Here is a 15451-nt window from a genome sequence, read left to right as displayed (position 1 = left end):
GCATCAATGCCAAAGGGGGAGATTGTTGGCCATATGATGGAATTGACTATGTGTTGCATTGATGTTTTGTCATTGATGTCAACACTTGTTGTTATGGTTGTTTACCAGCTTTCGATAAGTGGATTGGATTGGAAGATAATTAGTTGATTGCCACTGGTATGGTTGATGGAATATGTTTGTATGGATGGTTCATATGCTTCTGAAGTATGTTTCACTCAGTTGGTATTGACTTGATGATCGGATGCTATCTTATGTTCTAGTAAGCTTGCTTTATTGATCTGGTAAAGGTTTCACCGACAGAGCTTTATTCAAGATCTTTGATGTTATGCATAAGTGGTGATGGTGTAGCTTCTAGAAGGGATTCAAGATGCTGATGGTGATCGTGTTCATGCCTCGTCTGATTGGTGTCATTGCTTTGGTGTGTGTGGAACTAATTTAGGTCGGATGCTATCTAGGTTATGGAGTGGTTTGCATGTAATGTGTTGGTGGATCCTTTGGTGCGCTTCCAAGATGTTTCATTGATTGGATGTTATTTTTTTGGCCTTAGGCCGACATGTGTTGTGATTTTATTTCAGGATTATGTAATGGATCTATTGTATTATCATTTATGTGGTAGATTTAATTGGTTAGGTCTCAGGTTGGTATAAACGTATGTAAGATATCATTGTAGATTAAGATGTATGAAAAGGAGAAAATAATGTAATAATAATTTGTGAAGAGGATTTGGTTGATCATAGGTGATCGAGTTGGGTTTATGTAAGAGGTTTTAGGCCTCTGGTATTGAGCTTAACCGGAACTGTAATCTGGCATGTTTGATGCTATCACAATAGTTCTTCTTTCTGCGTTGTAGTCCTAATATCTTGAGGTGGTTGACATCTTTGTAGTCAGTGAGACTCCATTGTGATGAGCAGTGCGCTCTAGGCAGTGTGCCTTCCTGCATGTGTAGGGCCCTATTGTAATCATATTCTTGTTGCAGAAGTATCATTTGACTGTGGGTAGGGTTTCCCACCATGGTTTTTCCTTATTGAGGTTTTCCATATACAAATCATGGTGTTATGTGTTATGGTTGCATGGTATTGATTCTTTGGTTTTCAATTATGCTTTAATGCTTAATCAGTTATCCCGGTATAAGGTTTTAAGTGCTTTAATTCACATAGTCTATTAACAACTGATGCACGCCCCACCCACCCCCCCCCCCCCCCTCTCATTTGTTCATTGGTTATCCTAAAATCTTTATGGTTCTTCAAATTTGGAATAAGTTTCTTTATCGAGATAGTTTATGGTTTTGTTGTTTCCAAGGTTCTCTCTCTTTTTTTCATATTTTATGATTTATAATGTAATACATCATACCAAATTTTAAACAAAATTTAAGATATTAGGGTTAAGGAGATATAAATCAATTTAAAGACAAAATGGTTTTTTCTTAATGATTTCAATCTTTGTATGATAAAATTTGGAAAATTATACTTTAACCCACTTTTAAAGAAATTAACACACATTCAATTTCAAAAAACCAAATGCAATCATCTACAAAATTTCAAGATTAACTAGAATTATATACCACCAAATTATTGCATCTCACACACACATTTAATGATCATTCTAATTAACCATCAGAAAAATAACATATCTTAAATTTTCCACAAATGTTAATTCATAAAGGAGAATATAGATCACTCTACCATTCAAAGACAAGAAACAAATGAACCAAATCAAATCTTCATTACCTCAATAATATTTCTACACCAAAGCTTGATCAATTCTTATAGAATTTCTTTGTCAAAAAACACTATGAAAAATGACTAAGTATGTTCTCACTATATCCATCTATCTCAAAAGATGTAGTCTTTTACCATTTCAATTCTCCCTTTCAAAGAAAAATGAAGAATCATTCATAAAAATCTAATTGGTATTATAAACTACAAAGAGTTCATGCAACTAATTATAAATACAAAAAATGTCTAAAAAAGATAACATCATAACAAAAGCTTATAGCCAATAAATTATGCATGAGATTGCATTTGTTTTTCATGCCACTTAAAATTGAATATAAACTAATAAACAATTGTCTAAAATAGGACATGCTGCCACAAAAGTTTGCACCTTGTTGAGCGATCAACTCAACAACCTTGTGAAACATGGAAACAACCCTAAAGTGTGGGACCTTGCTCAATAAGGTTGAATCTCTAAATAAGGTCAGCTTCCTCTCTGATCTAGGTGCAAGTGTTGAACCAAGCCAACACTTCAAAGACCCTATTCTAGGCTAATGTAGCAACTTGCAGAGAAAAGGGAGAAGAAGATGCAAAAAATAAAAGGAAGGTGGTGCACCAAGAAAAAAACTTGTTTCTCCTTGCCTCTAATTATGCAACACACTAATGAAAGATCACCAAAACATACACAGTTTTGTATCCTAATCAATCTCTTAGGGATAGATATGAAGGTTTGAACATAGTGAGATACAAAAAGGAACAAGAGCCATTTAGAAAACAAAGTCAATAATCATGTTAAACACATCATATAGTCTAAAAATAGAAAGAACAAATTGAAAACAAAAATAGATATTTACACAAGATGTTTGAATTAGAGAAGAGGTAAAAACAACAAATCTTTTAAATGCAAAGGCAAGGCTAATTTTTATAGTTATAGAATAAGAAATTTTGTATGATAAATGAGGAAAGAACCCCTAAAGTATGTTACAAAGTTTCCTTTATAGATCAAGCATAATTGAGATGAGCAATCAGGGTCAAAACCCTAACCCAACTAGGGTTTTCTTACACTAATGATCAAGAAAGTAGATCAGGTAGAGGATCTAATCCTAGCATGTACATGTCATCCTCTAGAAAGAATAATGGCCGCAATGAATGCCCCATATAGTTGATAAGGATGTATCCATGAATTTCGAGTGGCTCTATGTCTGATCTGATTGTCCTTCTAACAAACAAGAGTCACTTGCAACCATAAAGAAGTATGACACTGATAGTTGCTTCCATAGGGTAGGAGTAGAGATTTATGGTGTTGTATTAGATGGCAGATTCAATGAAAAGGTCGTCGGGGATAGCTGAGAATTAAATTATTTCATCTATGCAAATTTTACCACTAGAGCCATTAAGATTTGATTGCAGATTGTGAGTTTCAATGTTGATCTTGTATCTTATAGGTGGTGTGTAAATGAATGGTAGAGATGGGTCAAGAATCCATCATAAAACAACTTTAAAATGAAACTATCAATTAATTTGATCTATATCAACCTGCCTTCCCATAGAGTAAACTGGGGCCCACCAAATAGGTTTGCAAGGGCACAAGGGCTAGGCAAACAAAGCATAGACCAGTCAAAATAGTTGACCTCCCTACGGTCCTATGACCATAAAATATTAAAGAAATCACTGCAAGGGTGCAAAGAAAAATGAAGCTAAATCTTGCCCACCATCCCACTACCACCAATAGTCAAAGGAGATAATTATCGTGGGAGCATGGGGAAAGGCATACTTAAAATAAATAAATTGTCAATAAAGAAAATAAAGTGCTAGGATGAGGGGTCAATCAACTCAACGATATAAAACACTTAAGTTGTAACTTAAGTGACGATGACTAGAAGTAGCAAGTCAACATGAAAACAGAACGCATGCCTAAATAAAAGATTAAAGGTTTAGGAATTTAGACTTTTATCTTAGACTTAGTGTTTTGTAGGGTTTTACCCTATTTGGGTTATCTCATATCTGTTGTCACTAATAGGTGCAAATGAGGCATAAAATCTCAACATTTTGATGACTCTTGTGGGATGTTTTCCTACTAAACATGAGAGATGAGATGCCAGATGATCCATTGGGCCATAGAGTCAAAAGACCTACAACAACTCAAACCTAACTTGTGAGAGAACCACTATAGTTGGAAGCTAGAGTAATCAAAATTGGAAATCCCTTGAAGGGAATGAACTTGTGCACAAGCACTTCTTGGAAACCAAGGAACAACTAACTAATATGTACAAGGTTATCAAACCTCTTTTATAAGCAAGGTTTGAGATGAAGTCCATTCACTGAAATTGGAAGAGCTTCACCATCAAGCCTAGAAAGATGAAATGCATTGGGTTCCTTGCAGTTAGTTATGATATAAGTGTCACTCCAAATAGCATCAAACTTGGAGTGTCTTCCTACCTTGGATATGTCTACATCCTACTTGAGAACTAGATCCCCCTATTTGAAGATCCTATTGGTAGCCCTTTTGTCCAAACTCTTCTTGACCTACTCTTGATGAACCTCAAGTGTATGCATAGCTTGATTTCTAAATTCTTGTAGCTCCATTAGCTCAACTAGTCTTACTGTCGTTGCATCATTATCCATCAATTCTAACTGATTTTCTAAATTAAGAGAGGGTAACTTGTGGAAAAGTGGAAGCCTTTCCTCCTTCCAATATACCAACATGAAATGGGAGTTACCAATTTCCCTCTTGGATGTGATTCTATCAACCCACAAGGATATCTTTAATATGTTATGCCAAGACCTTTGATTATCTTTGATTATTCTCTTAATTATCCTATTAAGGTTCCTGTTGTATGACTCAGCTAATCCATTACCCTATGGATAATTAATTGACGATGTTTTGAGGTATATTCCAAGCTTATTTGTCCAAGAACTGATTTGAGCTCTAACAAATGCCTTGTCCCTATCTAATATGGTGGTGGAAGGGACCCCAAACTTGGTTACATTTTCATCAATAAATTCCAATAGTGAAGCTTTTGTGGCATCCTATAATGACATTGCTTCTATCCATCTTGTGAACCAATTCCTAGCTATAAAGATCCACTTGTGACAAGCACTAAAACGTAAATTTATCATGCCAATTAAGTCTAAACCCCATTGTGTGAATGGTTGGTTTGCCTGAATAAGATGAAGAGTAAGGGGTAGCTAGCCTTTTGCTTTCTTGATAATAAAGCACATTTCTTGCAATTCTTCACCCATCTATGTGAGTGACTAAATAAAGCTAGCCAATAATAGCCAACTCTCATTATTTTGATTGTTATAGTCCTTGCAGATAAATGGCCACCTAAAGGGCCCTCATTCAATACTTCTAATAATCTATTGACCTAATATTTCTCTATGCATCTTAATAGGACCCCATTAGGGTCTTTCCTGAAGATTATGCCATCCATTAGGACATGGGGAATGGACTACAACTTGAAATGTCTCCTTTTACTCCTATCTAAACATTGAGGATATCTACCCTCCATCAAGAAGGTAGTCGTGTCATTCACCCAACTAATTTGACTATCATTCTTGGTTGGTTGATCTTCTTGCAACACAAGGAAAACCTTTGAAGGGGTCTCAAAAGATGAGACAAGCTATTTAGTGATTCACATAGGCCCTTGCCTCTTACAAGCTTGGTGATTTTGATGTTGATTTCATATTCCATAAATTTTTGTATCCATCTAGCCCTCTTCTCATTAATATCCGTATTCAAAAGGAAATCCTTGATGCTTTCATGTGGGAACAAGATTTAGTTCTTGTTGTTAGACAACATATCTCTAAATTTATTCAATGTTATTACAACAATGAGGACTTGTTTCTCTACATAGTTGTATTTAAGCTCATAATCTTTTAATCCCTCACTAAAGAAAGGAATGGGTTGCTCCAAATTTTCATTGTTTAATTGTGTTAGAATAGCCAAGATACATGACTTTCCTCCAAAGGTATAGAGGATTAAATACTTTTCATAAACCGGATTGACAAGAGTAGGATCTTGGGCAATTGCTTGCTTGATCCCTTCAAAACTAGCCTTACCCTCCTTGGCCCAACTGAAAGATAAATTATTCTTTAAAATGGATGTGAGATGTTTTACGGTAACAACAAGGTTGGGAATGAACCTCCTCACACAGTTGATCCTACCAAGGAAAATTTGTAATCCTTTCTTGTGACTAGGGAGTGGAAGAGAAAGAATGGCATCCACTTGCTCTAGATCAATGGCTAATCCATCTTTAGATACAATGTACACATCCCAACATTTTTTCTTGATCAATAGCAAACACACATTTGCTTGGGTTTAAAGATACACCATATTCCCTGCATTTAATGAGCACATGCTTAAGATGATCAAAATGATCAATTGCTTGCTTCAAATAAATAGTTATATCATCAAGGTATATGAGCACAACTCTACCAATATACCTCTAAAGGCCATGTCCATTTCCTTTTGGAATGTAGCACCTAGATTAGTTAGCCCAAATGGCATCTTACAATAAGCATAGGTACCATGTTTAGTAGTAAATGCAATCTTATGTTGGTCTGATTCTAAGATTATAATTTGTATGACATTTGTGGGTGTGTTTGTTCTTCCCAAGGGAAGCTTTCAGTGTTTGTGTTTACACATGGTGAAGATAGATTTGATTGAAGGAAGATTGAGTTGTGTGATGTGGCTTTGAAGGGGTGTGAGCATGTGATGTTTGGATTTTGTTGTGGCTTGGTTTGAGAGTGGGAAGAAAGAATATGTATTTTTTTGTATAAGAGTGGTTGAAATGAGTAGCACTTCATCATAGTGTGTGCAACATATGAGGATATATGTGATGAGTTCAAAAATAATTTGAAGGTGGGTAGTTTGTTTGAAAGAGCTATTTGAGGAGGCAAGGATACACGAAATGGTGAGCTTCTTGGTTATCATTCATAATAGAAGAGCTGAAATTGAAAGGAATTTGAAAATGTGTTAATTTTGTGGCTCTTGGTCCCTTAGATTGCTTGGTATTGTGGATGTCATTAAAATTTCTTCATTCATTCATTCCACAAACCATGTTGATCTATAACAAAGTTTAAAAAGTTGTTTGTTGCTTCTAATAGAAATAAGTTAGTATATAAATGTTTTAAATGCATTTATCTAAAAAATGTTAGACCTAAAATTTGATAACCATATTAATAGATTAAGGGATTGAGTTTTAAAATGTTGATTTTATGAAAGTTCAAATTTCATGTAACTTGCTTGCCAAAAGACATTTGGTTTAATGACAAAGTCCATGTTGTAGACACCTGAACGGTGTTGAGTTCAAATCTTCTACAATTATAAACAAATAAAAAAATTGACTTACACAAATTAGTTATGAGAAGAAGGAAATATCATTATTTAGAGACACGTATAAATAAATTTAAAAACTAATAGTTTAATTTATAGAGTATCTAGTATTTGGAAGTTGTTGAGTCATAACTATTTTATTCGGTTGAGTAATTAGCAATAACATTGAAAGATTGTCAAAACACAAATATTAATCTTTATTGTTAAATAGCATATATTTATAAATAAAAAAGTTGCAAAGTTGTTAGCTCGAGGGTATCAATATTTGTTTACTTCTCATTTAATAGAACTTTAGATTTTCTCGCTCATTTTTTAAATGCGTTATTCTTAAACTTTTTTAAAAAATCATAAGATTGTATTTTGTTTTATACACATTGTTAGAATTCATAACGTTGTATCTTCTCCTATGATATATTATCATCACTTCTTGAATACATTTGAAAGTTAAATTTTTTTATCGTCAAAATCTACTATTATACATTTAGAATGTATTATGTTGTCGTATTTATTTCATTACATAACATGCTCATTGAAGATTTATTTTCTCATGTCATTGCTAAGTATACTCGCATTACAATAATGATAAAGTGATAGAATCTTAGATGAGAATATATGACAATGAAAAGTAATAGGCAATAAAATTGTGATATTAAAGATAACATGCATACCACTCTTTTGAAGAAACATTCTTTTATGACACAACAACAAGAAAGCCTTCATCCACAAATGAGCATGAGTTGTGAGAAAAATCAATTACAAAATAACTTAGACATAAAAAATTAATGATTGTTCTCCTCATACATCATGTCACAACCCATTTCAGAAGTAAAAGGGAAAAAACTCTTAAAAAATGCATGCCCAGTAGAACATAAATAATCAAAAAATTGTGGTAATGTAATGTGTGCTTGTTGATGGTCCAAATAAGATGGTACAACATAGGTGAAATAGTTTACCTCACCTCTCCTAAAAAAATAATATATCTAGATATGTAGTCTCTAAGGTCTCTATAGTTGGGTCACAATGATGTTGGCTAACTTACTGTGAAATGTGGAGAATTTGTTCAAGGGGTTTTTATGGTTCTTCAAATTTGGAATAAGTTTCTTTATCGAGATAGTTTATGGTTTTGTTTTTGATAAATAAAGCAACGATAACGAGGGCGCTGACCCTTTACAAAGCTAACAGGCTAACTGAAATAAATAGACCAAGCAGGGGTGTAAACCCCAAACAAACAAAGTTAGACAGGCCAAACAAACCCTCATGTCAAACCATCAACAAACCAACCCAACTCAAGAGTGGGGAGAATCCACAACTTGATGAAGGGGGGGCTGGGTAAGGGGGGTAGATTTTCCTTTCCGCCTACAACAAACAACCATCTAGGCAACACTACCATTTGGAATATTCACAGACAAATTAGGCGGGGGAGACCCCACAGAGACACTATCAGACTGCTGCATTAGAACACTAGCAGACTGTTGCTGTAGAAACACAGTAGACTGTTGCTGAAGAAGAACAAAATTGCCAGGAGAAAAGCGAAGTTGAGGATCAAGAGAAACAGATGATGGAGCCAAGGGGACGGAAGAGTCTACAACAGTAGTAACCTTAGAAAAGGCATCATCAGCAGTAAGGGGCACCTCATCTCGAGAGGATTCAACTGAGATAGAGTCAGAAGCATTAATTGTCAAGTGATCTTCAGTAGCATCCTTCCACCAAGTAGAAACGCCTCTGCGGTGGGAGAGAGAGGAGTTTGAAGCTAAGTGGCCCATTGAGAAGCACCTTCAATAGCGAAAGGGGAGGTCCTCATAATCCAGCGGTTGAGCCCATGGCTTATCCCCAACCATAAGAACCACATCCCTGGGGAGGGCCAGAGATATGTCAACATCAATTAATAGGCGAGCAAAGGTAGAGTGACCCATGGAGGTCGTGGCATCGTCAACCTTCAAAAAACTTCCAATGGAGTTACTGATGGCCTCAAAGCAAGAAGGCGCCCAGAAATGGAGGGGGGGATTGAGGAGGTGGACCCAAACCAGATGAATAGATAGGGATTCATTAAGGGGGTTGAAGGAAGAAGACCAGGGATTAATGGAGAGAGAGTGATCCCCCCAAGACCACAAATTTCCCATAACTAAATCACGGTCAAGAGTAGAGGTAAAAGAAGCAATAAAAAAACCTTTAGCATGCAGGAAAAGTTCAATGCCATAAGCAACTAAAGGCTTCCAAGAATCACTCACCCAATGATGAAGGTCTGGAAGGGAAGGTCAAAACCTAGCAAATCTGCAAACCAAAGCATTGTGTTGGTAGAAATCAATATTCTCCACAACCTCCTGGCCACATACCACAACAGGGGAAGTCTTGGCACAAGTAAGAGGATGACCCCCCTTGGAAGGATGGGCAACATATTTGGCTACACAAGAAAAGCTACGGTTCCCAGCAAAAGAAGGTCTGGGCAAAGCATTAACAACCACAAGAGGGTTGTCAGGAGCAAAACCAGTATGAGGAGATTCCCTATTAACCTGAGCATCAGCAGCAGCAGCAAGGGCATCCAAATCCAAAACCGGATCAAGGACACTAGCTGTGGGGGAACCAACACAACCCACCACCAAGGGAGCATCTCGCACAAAATGCTCAACAGAAAGAAGAGGGGAGGCAACGGTAAAGGGTGTAGAGCATCCCCAGCAGTTGCACCATTCACAACGGCAGGGGCACAAGGGCTGTTTGAAAATGCTTGGGCGGGAATCGCAGACATCGCTGAAAAGTTCACTAGTTAATGGTTTTTTGTTTCCAAGGTTCTCTCTCTTTCATATTTTATGATTTATAATGTAATACATCATACCAAATTTTAAACAAAATTTAAAATATTAGGGTTAAGGAGATATAAATCAATTTAAAGAGAAAATAGTTTTTTTCTTAATAATTTCAATCTTTGTATGATAAAATTCGGACAATTATACTTTAACCCACTTTTAAAGAAATTAGCATACATTCAATTTCAAAAAACCAAATGCAATCATCTACAAAACTTCAAAATTAACTAGAATTATATACCACCAAATCATTGCATCTCACACAAAAATTTAATGATCATTCTAATTAACCATAAAAAAATAACATATTTTAGCATACATGTATGCTCTTAAATTTTCCACAAATGTTAATATATAAAGAAGAATATAGATCACTCTACAATTTGAAGACAAGAAACAAATGAACCAAATCAATTCTTCATTACCTCAATAATATTTCCACACCAAATCTTGATCACTTCTTATAGAATTTCTCTATCAAAAAACACTATGAAAACTAACTAAGTATGTTCTCACTATATCCATCTATCTCAAATAATGTAGCCTTTTACGACTTCAATTCTTCCTTTTAAAGAAAAATGAAAAATCATTTACAAAAAGCTAATTGGAATTAGAAACAACAAAGATTTCATGCAACTAATTATAAATACAAAAAATATCTAAAAAATATAACATCATAAAAAAGCTTAAAGCCAATAACTTACACATGAGATTGCATTTGTTTTGCATGCCACTTAAAACTGTATATAAACTACTAAACGATTGTCTAAAATAGGACATGTTGCCACAAAATTTTGCACCCTTTTTGAGCTATTAACTTAACAACCTTGTGAAACATGGAAACAACCCTAAAGTGTGGGACCTTTCTTAATAGGGTTGAATCTCTAAATAAGGTCAACTTCCTCTCTGACCTAGGGCAAGTGTTGAACCAATCCAACACTTCAAAGACCCTATTCTAGGCTAATGTAGCAACTTGCAGAGAAAAGGGAGAAGAAGATGGAAAAAATAAAAGGGGAGGTGATGCACCAAGAAAAGAACTTATTTCTCCCTACCTCTAATTGCATAAAACACTAGTGAAAGATCACCAAAACATACACAGGTCTTTGGCCTATTCAATCTCTAAGGGATACACATGAATTTCGAGTGGCTCTGTGTCTGATCTGATTTCCCTTTTGATGGAGAAGAGTCACTTGCAGTGATAAAGAAGTATGGCACTAATAGTTGCTTCCATAGAGTAGGAGGAGATATTTATGGTGTGCAAATTTTGTCGCCAAAGCTATTAAGATTTGAATGCAGATTGTGAGTTTGAATGTTGATCTTTTATCTTAGAGGTGGTGTGTAAATTAATGGTAGATATGGGTCAAGAATCCATCATAAAACAACTTTAGAATGCAAATATTGATTAATTTGATCATTAGCATCACGCCTTCCCACAGAGTAAATTGGGCCCCACCAAATAGGCTTGTAGGGACACATGGGCTAGGCAAACAAAGCATAGACCAATCAAAAAAGTTGACCTCCCTATCAGCCTATGACCATAAATTATTAGAGAAACCGTCGTGGGGGTGCAAAGAAAAATGAAGCTAATCGTCACCCACCATCCCACTACCACCAACAGTCAAAGGAACTAATTATTGTGGGAGCATGGGGAAAGGCATACTTAAAATAAATAAATTGTCAATAAAGAAAATAAAGTGCTAGGATGAGGGGTCAATCAACTCAACGATATAAAATGATTAAATTGTAACTTAAGTGGCAATGAATAGTAGTTGCAAGTCGATATGAAAATAGGACACATGCCTGAATAAAAGACTAAGGGTTTAGGGTTTTAGACTTTTAGCTTACACTTGCCTTTTGCAGGGTTTTACACCTATTTGGATTATCTCATATCAATTGTCACTAATAGGTGTGAATAGGGCACGAAATCTCAACATTTTGGTGACTCTTGTGGTATGTTTGCCTACTAAACATGGGAGATGAGATGCCAGAAAATATATTGGGCTATAGAGTCAACCGACCTACAACTAGTCAAACCTGACTTGGTAGAGAGACACTATAGTTGGAAGCTGGAGTAATCAAAATTTGTAATCCCTTGAAGGGAATGAACTTGTGCACAAGCACTTCTTTGAAACCAAGGAACAACTAACTAACATGTGCAAGGTTATCAAACCTCCCTTAGAAGCAAGGTTTGAGATGAAGTCCATTCACTAAAATTGGAAGAGCTTCACCATCAAGTCTGGAAAGATGAAATGCATGGGCTTCCTTGCAATCGGTTATGATATAAGGGCCACTCCAAATAGCATCAAACTTGGAGTGTCTTCCTACCTTGGATCTTTCTACATCCTACTTGAGAACTAGATCTCCCTATTTTAAGATCCTATTGGTAGCCTTTTTGTCCATACTCTTCTTGACCTACTCTTGATGAACCTCAAGTGTATGCATAGCTTGATTTCTGAATTCTTGTAGCTCCATTAGCTCAGCTGGTCTTACTATCATAGCATCGTTCTCCATCAATTCTAACTGATTTGCTAAATCAAGAGAGGGTAAGTCAAGGGAAAGTGGAAGCCTTTCTTCCTTCCCATATATCAACATGTAATGGGAATTACCAAATTCTCTCTTGGGTGTGATTCTATCAACCCACAAGGCTATCCTTAATATGTTATCCTAAGACCTTTGATTATCTCCAATTATTCTCTTAATTGTCCTATTAAGGTTCTTGTTGGATGACTCAACTATGCCATTACCCTGAGGATAATTATTTCATGATGTTTTGAGGTATATTCCAAGCTTATCTTCCCAAGAACTAATTTGAGCTCTAACAAATGCCTTGTCATTATCTGATATGGTGGTGGAAGGGACCCCAAACCTAGTCACAATTTAATCAAGGAATTCCAACAATGAATATTTTGTGGTGTCCTATAATAATAGTAATTCTATCCATCTTGTGAACCAATTCATAGCTATCAAGATCCACTTGTGACATGCACTAGAAGGTGGATTTATCATGCCAATGAAGTATAAACCCCATTGTGTGAATGGTTGGTCTTCTTGAATAAGATGAAGAGGAAGGGGTAGCTAGCATTTTCTTTCTTGAGAATAAAGCACATTTATTGCAATTATTCACCCATCTATGTGAGTTACTGAATAAATTTAGCCAATAATAGCCAACCCTCATTATTTTGGTTGTTGTAGTCCTTGTAGAAAAGTGGCCACCTAAAGGGCCATCATGAAATTCTTCTAACAATTTGCTAACCTAGTCTTTCTCTATGCCTCTTAATAGGACACCATTAGGATCTTTCCTAAAGAGTATTCCATCCATTAATACATGGGGAATGGACTACAACTTGAAATGTCTCATTTTCCTCCTATCTAGACATTGAGGATATCTACCCTCCATCAAGAAGGTAGTCATGTCATTTACCCAGCTAATTTGACTATCATTGTTGGTTGGTTGATCTTCTTGCAGCATAAGGGCAACCTTTGAAGGGGTCTTAAAATGTGAGACAAGCTATTTAGTGATTCACGTAAGCCCTTGCCTCTTACAAGCTTGGTGATTTTGATGTTGATTTCATATTCCATGACTTTTTGTATCCATCTAGCCCTCTTCTCATTGATATCCTTATTCAAAAGGAAATTATTTATGCTTACATGTTGGACCAAGAGTCAAGTTGTATTTAAGCTCATAATCTTTTAATCCCTCACTGAAAAAAGAAATGGGTTGCTCCAAATTTTCATTGTTCAGCTATGTTAGAATAGCTTAGATACTTGATTCTCCTCAAAAGTATAGAGGATGAAATGCTTTTCATAATCAGGATTGACAAGAGTAGGAGTCTAGGAAATTGCTTCCTTGATCTCTTCAAAACTAACCTTACCCTCCTTGGTCCAACTAAAAGCTAAATTCTTCTTTAAAATGGATGTGAGAGGTTTTCCCATAACAGCAAGGTTGGGAATGAACCTCCTCACAAAGTTGATCCTACCAAGGAAACTTTGTAATCCTTTTTTATGACTAGGGAGTGGAAGAGAAAGAATTTCATCCACTTGCTCTAGATCAATGGATAATCCATCTTTGGATACAATGTGTCCCAACAATTTTCCTTGATCAGTAGAAAACACACATTTGCTTTGGTTCAATGACAACCATATTCGCTACATTTAATGATAACGTGCTTAAGATGATCAAAATGATCAATTGCTTGCTTCAAATAAATAGTTATATCATCAAGGTATATGAGCACAAACTCTGCCAATACACCTCTAAAGGCCATGTACATTGCCTTTTGTAATGTAGCACCTAGATTAGTTAGCTCAAATAGCATCTTACAATAAGCATAGGTACCCTATTTAGTAGTAAATGCAGTCTTATGTTGGTCTGTTCTTAGATCAAAATTTGATTGTAGCCTGAATATCCATCCAAGGATGAAAATATTTCTAGCAATGACCTTTGATAGAATATGTTCCATGGAGGGAAGGAGATAATGATCTCTCAAAGAAGCTCTATTAAGGTCTCTAAAGTCTACACATAATCTGATTTCCCTATTCTTCTTTCTTATAGGGACAAGGTTGGCTACCCATGAGGATTGTTTGATGGTAAGAAATGATATTCTCCTCTATTAGTTTGGTCAACTCCTTTCTCATCAAGGATTCTATTTTGGGATTAATTGGCTTTTTTTTGTCTGACTAGTTAAATTGCATTAGGACCTAATTCTATAGTATGTTGGGATAAGATAGGAGTAAATCCTTTTAAATCTTCATAAGTCCAAGCAACTATATCACCATACTTTTGACAAATTTTAACAAATATTTCTTGTTCAGTTGTAGAGCACACCTTTCTGAAGTTCAATGATCTACCTTTAGCAACTACCACTAGCCTATAATAACCTTTATTTTCAACTAGGTTCATATTCTTGTTCTTTAGTTGGTCATTCGAGTTGAAAATATCTTCTAAGGTAACTAGACCTTTAATCAACATGTTTGAATGGAGCTGCATGATTTAATATTCATATTGATGTTGCAGCATAGCCTAGTTTTTAGCAAAAAATTATTATTCATTTTGCAAGAAATTGACAATGTGTTGATCACTTTCAAATACCTGTCAATTTTCTTGATTGTCTGAGACAACAGACCTCACAACAAGCTCGATGTGGTGTTCCTTTTTGTTTGCAACATGTGTTGGTATATCACATTGAGAATTAATTGTTTCAAGTCCATCAACATGTGTGTACTTATTTTTAGGAATGCTTTGAATATTGAAGGCCTCAAATGCTTCAATAAAATCCCAAACTCTATGTTTATATGATTTGAGTATGTTGTTATTTGCTATGCTCTGAACTCCAATATGATTAAAAATAACTCATTATCTCCAAATAATTGTAAAGCTTTGATATCTCTTCTTTGTGCCAGTTGGAGACCTTGAATTAGGGCTTCATACTTAGCTACATTGTTAGTGCAGCTAAAATGGAGCCTAAAAGAAATAATATTTCTTCTAATCAAGATAAACAAGCATTACACCAGCACCTGCACCATTCTTGTTTCTTGAACCATCAAAAAACATGACCCACAATCCCGTTGAATCTTCTTGTCTCTTAGTGAGATTGGGAATA

The sequence above is a fragment of the Cryptomeria japonica genome, chromosome 5 (assembly GCF_030272615.1).
Source record: "Cryptomeria japonica chromosome 5, Sugi_1.0, whole genome shotgun sequence".
Classification (NCBI taxonomy): domain Eukaryota; kingdom Viridiplantae; phylum Streptophyta; class Pinopsida; order Cupressales; family Cupressaceae; genus Cryptomeria; species Cryptomeria japonica.
Note: the sequence above shows the minus strand (reverse complement) of the source record.